This window comes from Rutidosis leptorrhynchoides, chromosome 3 (genome assembly GCF_046630445.1).
Source record: "Rutidosis leptorrhynchoides isolate AG116_Rl617_1_P2 chromosome 3, CSIRO_AGI_Rlap_v1, whole genome shotgun sequence".
In the NCBI taxonomy this organism is placed as follows: Eukaryota; Viridiplantae; Streptophyta; class Magnoliopsida; order Asterales; family Asteraceae; genus Rutidosis; species Rutidosis leptorrhynchoides.
The window spans coordinates 465,869,384-465,883,888 of record NC_092335.1 but is presented as its reverse complement, the minus strand read 5'-3'; the positions used below and the strand labels follow the sequence as shown (position 1 = coordinate 465,883,888).

Here is a 14,505-nt window from a genome sequence, read left to right as displayed (position 1 = left end):
TAATTGGACAACTTATATAAGTTTTTCTTATTTTTTTTATAACTTATAGGATATTCCTGAACCACTAATCAATCCTCCTGAACCCCAAACCATTAATCCTCTAGTGATTCAGATAAAACACTTCCAATTATGGAAAATCTAGAACCTCTAAGCATGGAAGATCGAATGAGAGCTAAACGCACCGGCCAAGGTCACGCCATTATTAAACCGGAAGTTAATGCTCCAGATTATGAAATCAAAGGACAAATCCTACACATGGTAACTAACCAGTGCCAATATAGTGGTACGCCGAAGGAAGATCCAAACGAACACCTTCGTACATTTAATAGAATTTGTACACTATTCAAAATCCGAGAAGTGGAGGATGAACAGATATATCTCATGTTGTTTCCCTGGACTTTAAAGGGAGAAGCCAAAGATTGGTTGGAATCGTTACCTGAAGGGGCGATTGACACATGGGATGTTTTAGTTGAAAAATTTCTTAAACAATTCTTTCCGGCATCCAAAGCCGTGAGACTTCAAGGAGAAATTGTTACGTTCGCGCAAAAGCCAAATGAAACATTATATGAGGCGTGGACAAGATTCGGAAGGATGTTGAGAGGATGTCCTCAACACGGATTAGATACTTTTCAAATAGTACAAATCTTCTATAAAGGCGTAGACATCGCCACACGAAAAGACATCGACATAACAGCCGGTGGATCCATTATGAAGAAAACCGCAACTGAAGCTTACAAAATTATTGATAACACAGCCTCCCACTCGCATGAGTGGCACCAAGAAAAAGATATCTTTCGATCATCTAAAGCGGCTAGAGCCGATTCTAGCCATGACTTTGATTCCGTTTCTGCAAAAATAGATGCTTTCGAAAGACGAATGGAAAAGATGAATAAAGATATTCACGCAATACGAATCAGTTGTGAGCTATGCGGTGGACCACACTTATTGAAAGATTGTCACATTGAACCAACGATGGAACAACGAGAGAATGTTTCCTATATGAACCAAAGGCCGGGAAATAATTATCAAAATAATTATCAACCGCCAAGGCTAAACTTAAATCGAAATCAAAACATTCTTTACAATCCAAAAGGACCCGAAAATAACTGGTATAACCAACAAGGTTCGAATAACCAACCGACTCAAAACAACACTTTCAATCAACAAAGACCTAGCTTATATAAACCACCACAACAACCCGAAGAGAAAAAGCCAAATCTAGAAGAAATGATGGCAAAGCTAGTTGAATCTCAAACACAATTTATTACATCTCAAACCCAAACGAATGAGAGGTTTGATCAGTCATTAAGAACTCAACAAGCTTCCATTTTGAATCTAGAAAAACACGTAGGTACTCTTGCTAGCATGATGAGTGAGAGGGAACAAGGAAAGCTACCGAGTAATACTGAAGTAAATCCTCGGAAAGAGAATGTTAATATGGTTTCAACAAATTCTAAAAAACCAGCTCCAGAAGATGGGGAGGTTTTAGATGAGAATAACAATGAAGAAGTTACACCATCACCACCACCCGAGTATGTAAAGCCAGTGGTGTCACCATACAAACCACCCATCCCATTTCCAAGAAAAGGAGTTGAGTATGAGCAAGTGATAGGAAATAAAGATTGTGATAATCCTGGAAAGAAGAAGAAGAAAAAGAAGAAGAAAGTACAAGAAACAAAAACCGTAGAAATAAACCCGGTGAATACATTTCCACCAAAACCTCCACCTAGGGTAGGTGATCCGGGTGAATTTATTGTTCCTTGTCTACTTAGTGATTGTGTTATGTATGATGCACTAGCAGATTTAGGTGCAAGTGTGAGTGTTATGCCTCTTTCCTTATATAAGAGATTAGGTGTAGGTGAGTTAACTCCAACAGATATGAGTGTTCGACTCTTTGATCAAACCATTAAGCACCCAGTTGGAATCGCTGACAACCTACCCATTCAAGTAGGCAATTTAACCTTTCTAGTCGAATTCATTGTCATTGACATAGAAGAGGACCCAAACATTCCTCTAATTTTAGGTCGACCATTCTTAGCGTCCACCGGGGCGTTATTTGATGTAGGAAATGGAAGAATGACACTTAAAAGTGGTGACAAATCGATCACCTTTATGATTCGAAAGTCTAAATCTTCACCAACCAAAACCGTTGAACCGATAAAAATGATTGGTAATAACCATGTGGTTTTACCAACTCCAACGGTAGTGCTTAGCAATAATGAAACGCCTAAGTGTGGGGAAAATGAAGTAACACCTAATGATGACCTGATAACAAAGAACCCCGTTGTTGATACGAAATTAAATGATCCCGTTATTAATAGTTCAATGAAGAAACTTATTAAACGGATTCGCGATGCTAGAAGTAAGGGGAACTTCAAGTTATGTAACCGGTTAGTATCCAATTTGTCGCCTAAAGAAAAGGCGAAGCTAGTTGAAATTGTGGATATTACACAGGAATCCGACCAATGGCTTAAAGAAAAATTCACAGATACGCAAGTTGATTATGGACCAAAAGAAATTAACGATGAAGTTAATCACAATTTCAACACCACAGCTACCTAAGTGTGGGGAGATTTAAGTGTTCTAAAAAAAAATGCTATCTAGAGTTAGTTGTTCTATTCTCGTGTAGTTCCGAGAATGGAATCCGATTGGTCTTTTCCGCTAGCAGACACTAAAGAACTAGTTTCCTCCCTCCATTCTGAATTTTTTTTTTATTTTGTAGGTTTTATATAAAAATTAATATGCTTTTTAAATTTAAGTTTTGTGTGATTTTAAAAACAAAATTTACTTTATTTCATTAAGTTAAAAAAAAATTGATTTCTAAAATTTGTCGTGAGTTGAAGACTAGGTCATAGAGCCAAAATTGCTTTACCCGAGAGCGGGGCGAAAAATTTTGTTATCATTATTTTTAATTTTATTGATCTAAAGTATGCCAAAAAAAAATATTATATTTTATAAATTTTTGAACGTGGGGAAATATACCCAACTTCAAAAATATGTATATATGTTTGTAGTTTATATCATGAACACAACAGGGTAAAACAACGCACTTTCAAAGACTGTCATTAAAGTTCAGCAAAAGGTACCAATTTTGACGACAAGACGCAAAATAACAAATGTTATATAACAAATGGAGGAATGAACGATGAGGCGCCATCAATCATTCGACGAGCTTTGTAATTACAAACTCGGTATTTTTAATCACTTTTCTACACTAATCACCCTCATGAATTTATAATTATAGTCTGATTTCATGCAAATGAGGGCATTGCATGATCTCAAGTGTGGGGAAGGGTTATAAATTCTCTCGGGTTTATACTTAGTTTAATTGCCAAATTTCATGAAAATTTGAAAAATTTTCAACTAAAATACTAGTAACGCAGTAGTTGTATTAGAATCTAGTGCTCTCTGATAACAAGGAACAGCCCTAGTCTTATATACTGACTACCCACTTCTAGTAAAAATTTTCAAAATTTTCAATTAAATGAAGTCAAAATCATGTTTATACATATTTATGAACGATGAAAACTAGGTGTTAATACCGAAATTATCGTTACCTCGAGGACATAAATTGAGAAACAACCCAAAACGCTTGAATTCATTTAAAAAGGAATAAAGAAGAATAAAAAGGCAAAGAAAGAAACTAAGTGTGGGGAGAATGTACCAAGTTATTCAATTAAAAACTATCTATCACATGTTTCTGTAAAGTTATTACAGGTGCTTTTGTTTTGGACTTAATTAACAGTTTTACCCGGTTTATTGTAATATATTTGAAAGAAAAGATGGATCTACACAATGAATCAATTCCATCATTAAAAGGAAGTAAAGTCTTCCGAAAAAGACACGCGCTTCTTGATTTAGGTCATGAAGTTGTCGTCCAGACCAGCTGTAGGTTGACGAAAAATCTAGAAAAGTCATCTCTAAAATCAGCAGGAAATCCACGGACCTCAGCATCAAACAGGGTCGCCAAGTGGTCAGATTTATCCTAACCATGAGAAGGATTTATCTCGTACAATGGGGGGGCACCGTGCAAATTAGCTTGATAAGACTAATGAATCAGATCCCCAGAAAGGATAATCTCCTTAAAGATTAAAAATCAGCTTTTAAGCCTGATATTACTCAATCCTTGAGATTGACCTTAAAGATTGAGAATTCAAACTCATGGAATTCGATGATATCTAAACTCGAGCTTGAACGAGAAAATATTTTGATCAAATTACAAACCGATTTGTTTTCTGAATACCCATTTTCAATGCGTTCATTACCATTGAACGTAAAATCCTAGGAATTCACCTGGAATTCATTAGGTCACCTGAACCAAATCGGGTGTCAACCGTAAGAACGGTGGTTGCATAGCATGGTCGGAGATAGGACCTTGTGCCAGACCGAAAAATTAAAGGATGATCTTTACTATTGCTCCTACCAAGGATAGTTCTAGCATCCGACACGTTAAAAAGACCATAATCATCTGCATGTCACTGGACATTGCCTTAACAGTTTCTTGTTCATCGCTTTCCTTTACAACCGGACGGTAGTTTACTGAAAGGTAATATACGAAACAAGTAAACTGGATGTGTGCTATTCGATACCGGGATAGCAGTGGATTACACGAACCTAAAATTTTTTAGCCAAAATATTGATCCACAAATATATTTTGCAACACCGATGATGGATCAAATCAGAAAACTTGTCTAGGGAAAAATCTAGCATGAATTTTCAAAAGATCAAATGTTTTCATAAAGATCCAATTTCCTTAAGGATCTAAAATTTTATAGTCATGTGGGACTGTAAACCGCCTTTCAAATGTGCACTTTGCTTTGGAAACCAAAAGTAAATCGGCTATTTGATTGCAGTGTCGTTGACCTAAACCCGAGGCAACTATAAAAGACACACCCACCTTTGAACCATATCGTTACTATCATTGTTTATACCGCTCTATCATAATCACTCATGTACAAAGTGTAAAGAATAAAGAAGTGATTCGTGTGTTTATATTTCAAGACTGTATTGCTTGAGGACAAGCAACGCTCAAGTGTGGGGATATTGATAAGGCTAAAAAGGAACATATATTTCATACCATTATCCCCCAAGAAAGACAAGATTTTAGTTGCAATTGTTCCATTTTCAAGTGATATTCGTTTATATTAAATAAGTGCGAAGACAAAAGGCGAAAACGACGAATTAAAGACACAAAGGTCCAAAAAGCTCAAATATACAAGATACAAATAAAAAGGTTCAAATTATTGATGAAGAACGTCTAAAAATGACAAGAGTACAAGTTGCGGAACGCAAAGTACACGATATAAAATAGTACGAAAGGACGTCCGAAAATCCCGAACCGGGACCCGAGCCAAGAAGAAACGCCCGACGCAATGGACCAAAAATATCTAGTCTACTATGCACATAAATATAATATAATATATAAATAATTATTAAAATTATTTATATTTTATATATATTTAATAAATATGTCGACGAACAAGAAGACAAAAGATATGTGAGCTGTCCAGCGTGGCCATGCGAGTCGCATGGCAAATAGGCATAAACCCATGCGAGTCGCATGGCAGTAAAAATCTGGCCAAATGCCTATAAAAAGGCAGTTTATGCACGAACTCAAACACATCTTTTTCTTTTCCTTCTCTGTAAACATATAACATAAATAAATAATTATAATTTTAATTATAATTTTAATAATTATGATTTAGTTTAGTATTGTAACAAATGATTTACGGGTTTTAAGTCAAGACTCTGCCCGTGTAATACTACGATATTAATACCCACTGTAAGTTATGTCTTTCCTTTTTAATTTAATGTCTCGTAGCTAAGTTATTATTATGCTTATTTAATCCGAAGTAATCATGATGTTGGGCTAATTACTAAAATTGGGTAATTGGGCTTTGTACCATAATTGGGGTTTGGACAAAAGAACGACACTTGTGGAAATTAGACTATGGGCTATTAATGGGATTTATATTTGTTTAACTAAATGATAGTTTGTTAATGTTAATATAAAGATTTACAATTGGGCGTCTCTATAAATTACCATATACACTCAATCGGACACGATGGGCAGGGTATTTATATGTACGAATAATCGTTCATTTAACCGGACACGGGAATGGATTAATAGCCACTAGAATAATTAAAATAGGGGTGAAATTATGTACAAGGACACTTGGTATAATTGATAACAAAATATTAAAACCTTGGGTTACACTCAGTCGACATCCTGGTGTAATTATTAAACAAAATATTAAAATCTTGTTACAGTTTAAGTCCCCAATTAGTTGGAATATTTAACTTCGGGTATAAGGATAATTTGACGAGGACACTCGCACTTTATATTTATGACTGATGGACTGTTATGGACAAAAACCAGACGGACATATTAAATAATCCAGGACAAAGGACAATTAACCCATGGGCATAAAACTAAAATCAACACGTCAAACATCATGATTACGGAAGTTTAAATAAGCATAATTCTTTTATTTCATATTTAATTTCCTTTATTTTATGTTTAATTGCACTTCTAATTATCGTACTTTTTAATTATCGCAAGTTTATTTTATCGCTCTTTTATTATTCGCAATTTCATTATCGTTATTTACTTTACGCTTAAAATTAAGTCTTGTATTTAGTTATTATTTTACATTTGGTTTTAACTGCGACTAAAGTTTTAAAATCGACAAACCGGTCATTAAACGGTAAAAACCCCCCTTTTATATAATAATAATACTACTACTTTATAGATATATAAACCTTATACTTAAACCTTGCTACAACACTTATAGGCAGTGTACCTAATCGTACAGTAGTGTAGTTTTTAGTAAGTCCGGTTCGTTCCACAGGGAAATCTTTAAACAAAGCTCAACGCTATATTAGTTTACTTTTATAAAAATACAAATATATATATATATAAGTAATATTATTATTATAAAGGGGGTTTTTACCGTTTAATGACCGGTTTGTCGATTTTAAGATTTTAGTCGCAGTTAAAACCTAATGTAAAATATAAAATAAAGACAAGACTTAAATTAAAGCGTAAAGTAAATAACGATAATGAAATTGCGAATAATAAAAGTGCGATAAAATAAACTTACGATAATTAAAAAGTACGATAATTAAAAGTGCGTTTAAATAACAATAAATAAAAGTGCGATAATTAGAAGTGCAATTAAATATAAAATAAAGGAAATTAAATATGAAATAAAAGAATTATGCTTATTTAAACTTCCGTAATCATGATGTTTGACGTGTTGATTTTAGTTTTATGCCCATGGGTTAATTGTCCTTTGTCCTGGATTATTTAATATGTCCGTCTGGTTTTTGTCCATAACAGTCCATCAGTCATAAATATAAAGTGCGAGTGTCCTCGTCAAATTATTATTATACCCGAAGTTAAATATTCCAACTAATTGGGGATTCGAATTGTAACAAGGTTTTAATACTTTGTTTAATGAATACACCAGGTTATCGACTGCGTGTAAACCAAGGTTTTACCACTTTGTTAACAATTACACCAATTACCCGTGAATGTAATTTCACCCCTGTTTTAATTATTCTAGTGGCTATTAATCCATTCCCATGTCCGGTTAAATGAACGATTATTCGTACATATAAATACCCCGCCCATCGTGTCCGATTGAGTGTATATGGTAATTTATAGGGACGCCCAATTGTAAATCTTTATATTAACATTAACAAACTATCATTTAGTTAAACAAATATAAAGCCCATTAATAGCCCATAGTCTAATTTCTACAAGTGTCGTTCTTTTATCCAAACCCCAATTATGGTACAAAGCCCAATTACCCAATTTTAGTAATTAGCCCAACATCATGATTACTTCGTTTTAAATAAGCATAATAATAACTTAGCTACGAGACATTAATGTAAAAAGGTTGAACATAACTTACAATGATTAAAAATAGCGTAGCGTTACACGGACAGAATTTCGACTTACACCCTTAAAACAATTATTAACATAACCTTATTATTATTATTAATTAAAATTAAAATTATAAATATTTATTTATATCATATGTTTGAGATAGAGGGAGATAGATATTATGGTGTAAGTAAAAACGGATCACGAAGTCGCTTTAAATAGAAGGTGGCCTGGAAAAGGTACTCATGCGAGTCGCATGAGTTTGGGCATTAGGCCATGCGACTCGCATGGCAGTGATTTCCAGCTCAGGATCATTTGTTTTCTAGCTTGCCGACATAATAAATAAATAATATAAATATATAAATAATTTTAATAATTATTTATATATTATATTATATTTATATGCATAGTTGAGTAGATATTTTTGGTCCGTTACGTCGGGCGTTTCTTCTAGGCTCAGGTCCCGGTTCCGGATTTTCGGACGTCTTCGCGTATTATTTTAAATCGCGTACTTTGCGTCTTGTAACTTGTACTCTTGTCATTTTGAGACGTTCCTCATCAATATTTTGAACCTTTTTAGTTGTATCTTGTACTTTTTAGCTCTTTGGACCTTTTTGTCTTCAATTTGTCGAATCTGCCTTTTGTCTTCACTTTTTAATATTTAAACGAATATTGCTTGTAAATCGAACAATACCAACTAAAATCTTGTCTTTCTTGGGGAATAATGCTATAAAATATGTGTTCATTTTTGGCATTATCAATATTCCCACACTTAAGCGTTGCTTGTCCTCAAGCAATATAGTCTTGAAACACTTGAATCACTTCTTTATTCTTCACACTTTGTACATCAGTGACTTCAATACGGCGGTATGAACAATGGTAGTAACGATGTGGTTAAAGGTGGGTGTATCTTTTTATGGTTGCCTCGGGTTTAGGTCAACGACACTGGCAATCAAATAGCCGATTTACTTTCGGTTTCCAAAGCAAAGTGCACATTTGAAAGGCGGTTTACAGTCCCACATGACTATAAAAATTTAGATCCTTAAGGAAATTGGATCTTTATGAAAACATTTGATCTTTTGAAAATTCAAGCTAGATTTTACCCTAGATAAGTTTTCTGATTTAATCCACCATCGGTGTTGCAAAATATATTTGTGGATCAATAGTTTGGCTAAAACTTTTAGGTTCGTGTAATCCACTGCTATCCCGGTATCGGAAAGCACACATCCACTTTACTTGTTCCGTATATTACCTTTCGGTAAACTACCGTTCGGTTGTAAAGGAAAGCGATGAACAAGAAACTGTTAAGGCAATGTCCTATGACATGCAGATGATTATGGTCTTATTAAACGTGTCGGATGCTAGAACTATCCTTGGTAGGAGCGATAGTAAAGATCATCCTATGATTTTTCGGTCTGGCACAAGGTCCTGTCTCCGACCATGCTATGCAACCACCGTTCTTACGGTTGACACCTAATTTAGTTCAGGTGACCTAATGAATTCCAGGTGAATTCCTAGGATTTTACGTTCAATGGTAATGAACGCATTGAAAATGGATTTTCAGAAAACAAATCGGTTTGTAGTTTTGATCAAAATATTTTCTCGTTCAAGCTCGAGTTTAGATATCATTGAATTCCATGAGTTTGAATTCTCAATCTTTAAGGTCAATCTCAAGGATTGAGTAATATCAGGCTTAAAAGCTGATTTTTAATCTTTAAGGAGATTATCCTTTCTAGGGATCTGATTCATTAGTCTTATCCAGCTAATTTGCACGGTGCCTCCCCATTGTACGAGATAAATCCTTCTCATGGTTAGGATAAATCTGACCACTTGGCGACCCTGTTTGATGCTGAGGTCCGTGGATTTCCAGCCGATTTTAGTGATGACTTTTCTAGATTTTTCGTCAACCTACAGCTGGTCTGGACGACAACTTCATGACCTAAATCAAGAAGCGCGTGTCTTTTTCGGAAGACTTTACTTCCTTCTAATGATGGAATTGATTCATCGTGTAGATCCATCTCTTCTTTTCTTTCATCGGGTAAAACATTTGATTATTGTTCAAAACAAAAGTATTTTCAAAAATTTGTACAAAAATATGTGATATTTTGAATAACTTGGTAAACTTTTCCCTCACTTGGCTTTTATTTATATTTTTCTTTGCCTTTTTCTCTTCTATTCCATTCTTATTAAATGAATTCTAACGTTTTGGTTGTTTCTCAATTTATGTCCTTTCCGAGGTAACGATAATTTCGGCTCAATGACCTAGTTTTCATCGTTCATAAATATGTATAAACATGATTTTGAATCCATTTTGTTAAAAATTTTGAAAAATTTACTAGAAGTGGGTAGTCAGTATATAAGACTAGGGCTGTTCCTTGTTATCGGAGAGCACTAGATTCTAATACAACTACTGCGTTACTAGCATTTTTAATGGTAACCAAGTGTTTAACCCCTTCCCACACTTAAGATCTTGCAATGCCCTCATTTGCAAGAAATCAGTAACAATTTAAATTATTGAGGGTGATTAGCGTAGAAAAATGATTAAATTTTACCAAAGTTTCAAACATATTGTCGTTTGATTGTTTGAATGATAAATGGTGCACGTCATTTGTTCATTCCGTCTTGTTGTTATTTCACATATATTTTGCATCATTGTCGTCAAAAATTACTTGCTTTTGCTGAACTTAATGCCAGTCTTTGAAAACGCGTTGTTTTACCCTGTTTTGTGCATAAAATAGAATACATACAATACAAATATAATCATACATGCAATTTGAAATGGAACTTTGGCATCCCACTTTCAAACTATAAGAAAAATATTAGTACACAATAATAATAAGAATATCAAACATTACATAAACGTAATAAAATGTTAAGTGTTTAAAATAAAAATAAAAATTACCAACTTATCTCTACTCATCAGGAGGCGGGTTAGGAGGAAAATTAGGATATGGATCCCAATTCATGTTCGGATCAGGGTTCCATGGCTGATGATAGGTGAACTGGTATGCTGCGTCATAATCGTATAAATCATAGGGTGGTCTCATTTCTGGCTGATGTGCAGGATAGTATGCGGGTCGGGTCGGATAATACATCTCGCCAGGCTGCAACTGGCTTATAATTTGGCGCTGATGATAATCCCATCGGCCATGCTCTCGTTGCCGGGAATGCTCGTAGTCATTCCGACGTTGCCATGCCTCGTACTGCATATGCCTATCATAGTTCGTCATGTATTCATCCTCCATACGAACGCCTAAATCAAGAGCAGTCTCCCGAACAACTCCTATAATGTTGTTCGCCTCTTCCATTTAAATAAGCATAATTCTTTTATTGTATTTCTCATCGTATCTTTATTTACTGTCATTTTATTACTCGCAATTTTATTTACTGTCATTTTATTTATTGTCATTATTTTACGCACTTTAATTATCGTCATTTATCTTTGCGCTTAAAATATAGAATCGACAAACCGGTCACTAAACGGTAAAAACTCCCTTTTATAATAATAATAATACTACTTATATTTATATATTTTTGTAAAAATATAGTTTTATAAAAATATAGCGTTAAACTTCACGAGCTCCCTGTGGAACGAACCGGACTTACTAAAAACTACACTACTCTACGATTAGGTACCCTGCCTATAAGTGTTGTAGCAAGGTTTAGGTATATCCATCCGTAAAATAATTAAAACTTGTGTAATATTTTGTAGTATTTCGTAGTAAAATTAATACTATTTCGTACCCTCATGCTACATCATCAAGTATTTTTGGCGCCGCTGCCGGGGAGCGCGAAACGCTATATTTAATCAATACTATTGTTAACTTATATTTATAAAAAAAAAATTATAAATATAAGCCTCCCATCCCATTATTCACGACAATTCCACCTAACACCCATTTAACTTCACTTTTGAGTTTTAACTTTATTTCATTTTTCATTTCATCGAGACACCAACAAACACATACTTTATTTTTTTTATTTTTTTTTTCTTTGATCTTGATGTAATCAAATAGATCAGGTGGTGCCTCACTACTTAATACCCGTGATACCTATTTTGTTTCTTTTTGAAGATTAAAAACTCAACATCCACTCGCAATTATATATCTTGTTTTTAATCTATATTTGTATAAATATTCCTTGGACCCATGTGTTGGTCGATAATCAATTTCCAACAATTAACAACACATGCGAAATAATATAATGATCTGTAAAGAGACTCTTTAATGTGTGTGTTGTCCCACACGTAAAGCATTTGACGGGAACAAAGATACATCCACTAGTTTCCTTAATTATTAATCAACACTTGCCTTTATCATCATTTATAGTATAAACTAGTAAAAGGTCCATTGGGCGTAGGCCCAATTAATTTTACATCTAGTCCACCTTTGTTGAGTTTATACTACAAATCGAAATATATTACTCCGTAATAAACATACATGTGGCACACTACTATACATTCAATGCTTAAATGACAAAAAGCTCTAAAGTGGACGTCAGTCGAACACTGTAGCTACCGACATTTGGTAGGCTGATATAAGTAATAGAATGATGATAAATGATGATAATACTTTGTTTAAGTCCACAACTTATTTATTTATTCAAGTACTAATTGTAGCATATTTATAGTATAGTATAGTTTTTAGTGATCGAGGTATATATATATAATCAACACTTGCCTTTATCATCATTTAACTCTCTACCTTGTTCCACATACTTTATTGAAAACATGATGCATAAAGAGTATTATATATATATACTAGTTGACATCTTTATATTGTGAATAAAATCTCCACCATTTATTTTGTTACTTTGCTAGACAGAAAAAAATTAAAAAATAATAATAATAAAAAAATCTCGTTTTTTTAAAAAAAAAAGTTTTAAAAAAATAAAAAAAATTTAAGTTTTATTACCTTTAGATTTTTAGACTCTAGTTACAATTTTTAGTATTAAGTTTAGTTTTTGCCATAGTTATTTTCATTTTTAGATTTTTAGGCTTTGCCGTAAAATCCCTTAAGTACTTATTCCTTAGACTAAGTTTTAGGTGCTTTAGAATTTTGCGACGCCATTTTTCGCGCTATTTTCTTATTTTTATTTTTCGACGCGTTTACCTATGTATCAATTACAATTCCAATTAGTGATCTCCATTTGTAGCTTTAATTTTAAGATAGTGATCGTTATAAGGTTGGATTAACCGCGTGTTTACAAACCACTCTTCGTCTTTTTCATTTTTTGACACTTTTCGACGCGCACTCTTTTTCTCTCTTATTTCTCGCCATTCTAGTTTTTAGGACTTAGATTTTTTTCTACTTCTTCTCTAAATTTCTTAAAATTACGAAAATTTATTTTAAGTGGTTAAATTGATAGACATCAAAATTTTCTGGTTCGTAGTAATAGTTGGATTTGTATGTGGACCGGGTTATTGGAGCCAAACAGTACTCAATTATATTGAGACCAAACGAATCCTGCCCCTCTGCTGCATCTTTTGGCTATTCGAAACGTGGGCAAAATCAGAAAAGTCTATTGATTGGATAACTTATATAATTTTTCTTTCCTTTTTAAAAACTAATAGGATATTCAGTGAATGCACCGAGCAAGACGTTCACCGCCGGTCATACGTTCACCACCTGTAACTTGATCAAGACATCGTTTAACAAATATCGCCGCCGTTGATTTTTCTTTAGAATCGTCATCTAGTCGACCAAGTACTCCAATTCAAATTTCCGATAATCCATCTTTTGAACCCGATTTCACAACTAAGAACCCGGAAGATATTCAAGGACAATTCCAAGATCCTGAACCCCAAATCGTTAAATCAGAATCCTCTAGTGATTCGGATACAACAAATCCAATCATGGAAAATCTAGAACCTCTAAGTATGGAAGAACGAATGAGAGCTAAGCGCACTGGCCAAGGTCACGCCATTATTAAACCAGAAGTTAATGCTCCAGATTATGAAATTAAAGGACAAATCCTACACATGGTAACTAATCAGTGCCAATATAGTGGTACGCCAAAAGAAGATCCCAACGAACATCTTCGTACCTTTAATAGGATATGTACACTATTCAAAATCCGAGAAGTAGAAGACGAACAAATCTATCTCATGTTGTTTCCCTGGACTTTAAAGGGAGAAGCCAAAGATTGGTTAGAATCGTTACCTGAAGGGGCGATTGATACATGGGATGTTTTAGTTGAAAAATTTCTTAAACAATTCTTTCCGGCATCTAAAGCCGTGAGACTTCAAGGAGAAATTGTTACGTTCACACAAAAGCCAAATGAAACATTATATGAGGCGTGGACAAGATTCGGAAGGATGTTGAGAGGATGTCCTCAACACGGTTTAGACACTTATCAAATAGTTCAAATATTCTACCAAGGTGTCAACGTTGCTACACGGAAAGACATCGACATAACAGTTGGTGGTTCAATTATGAAGAAAACCGCAACTGAAGCTTACAAAATTATTGATAACACAGCATCCCACTCACATGAGTGGCACCAAGAAAAAGATATCTTTCGATCATCTAAAGCGGCTAGAGCTGATTCTAGCCATGACTTTGATTCCGTTTCCGCAAAAATAGATGCTTTCGAAAGACGAATGGAAAAGATGA

General features: G+C 34.1%; 1 non-coding gene across 1 annotated transcript; it reads right to left on the bottom strand.

Annotated features, from left to right (window-relative positions):
- Positions 1 to 14,129: 14,129 nt before the first annotated feature.
- LOC139903539 (small nucleolar RNA R71) lies at positions 14,130 to 14,236 on the bottom strand. Its single transcript, XR_011778353.1, has one exon. It is a non-coding gene; the product is annotated as a small nucleolar RNA R71 (small nucleolar RNA).
- Positions 14,237 to 14,505: the final 269 nt, after the last annotated feature.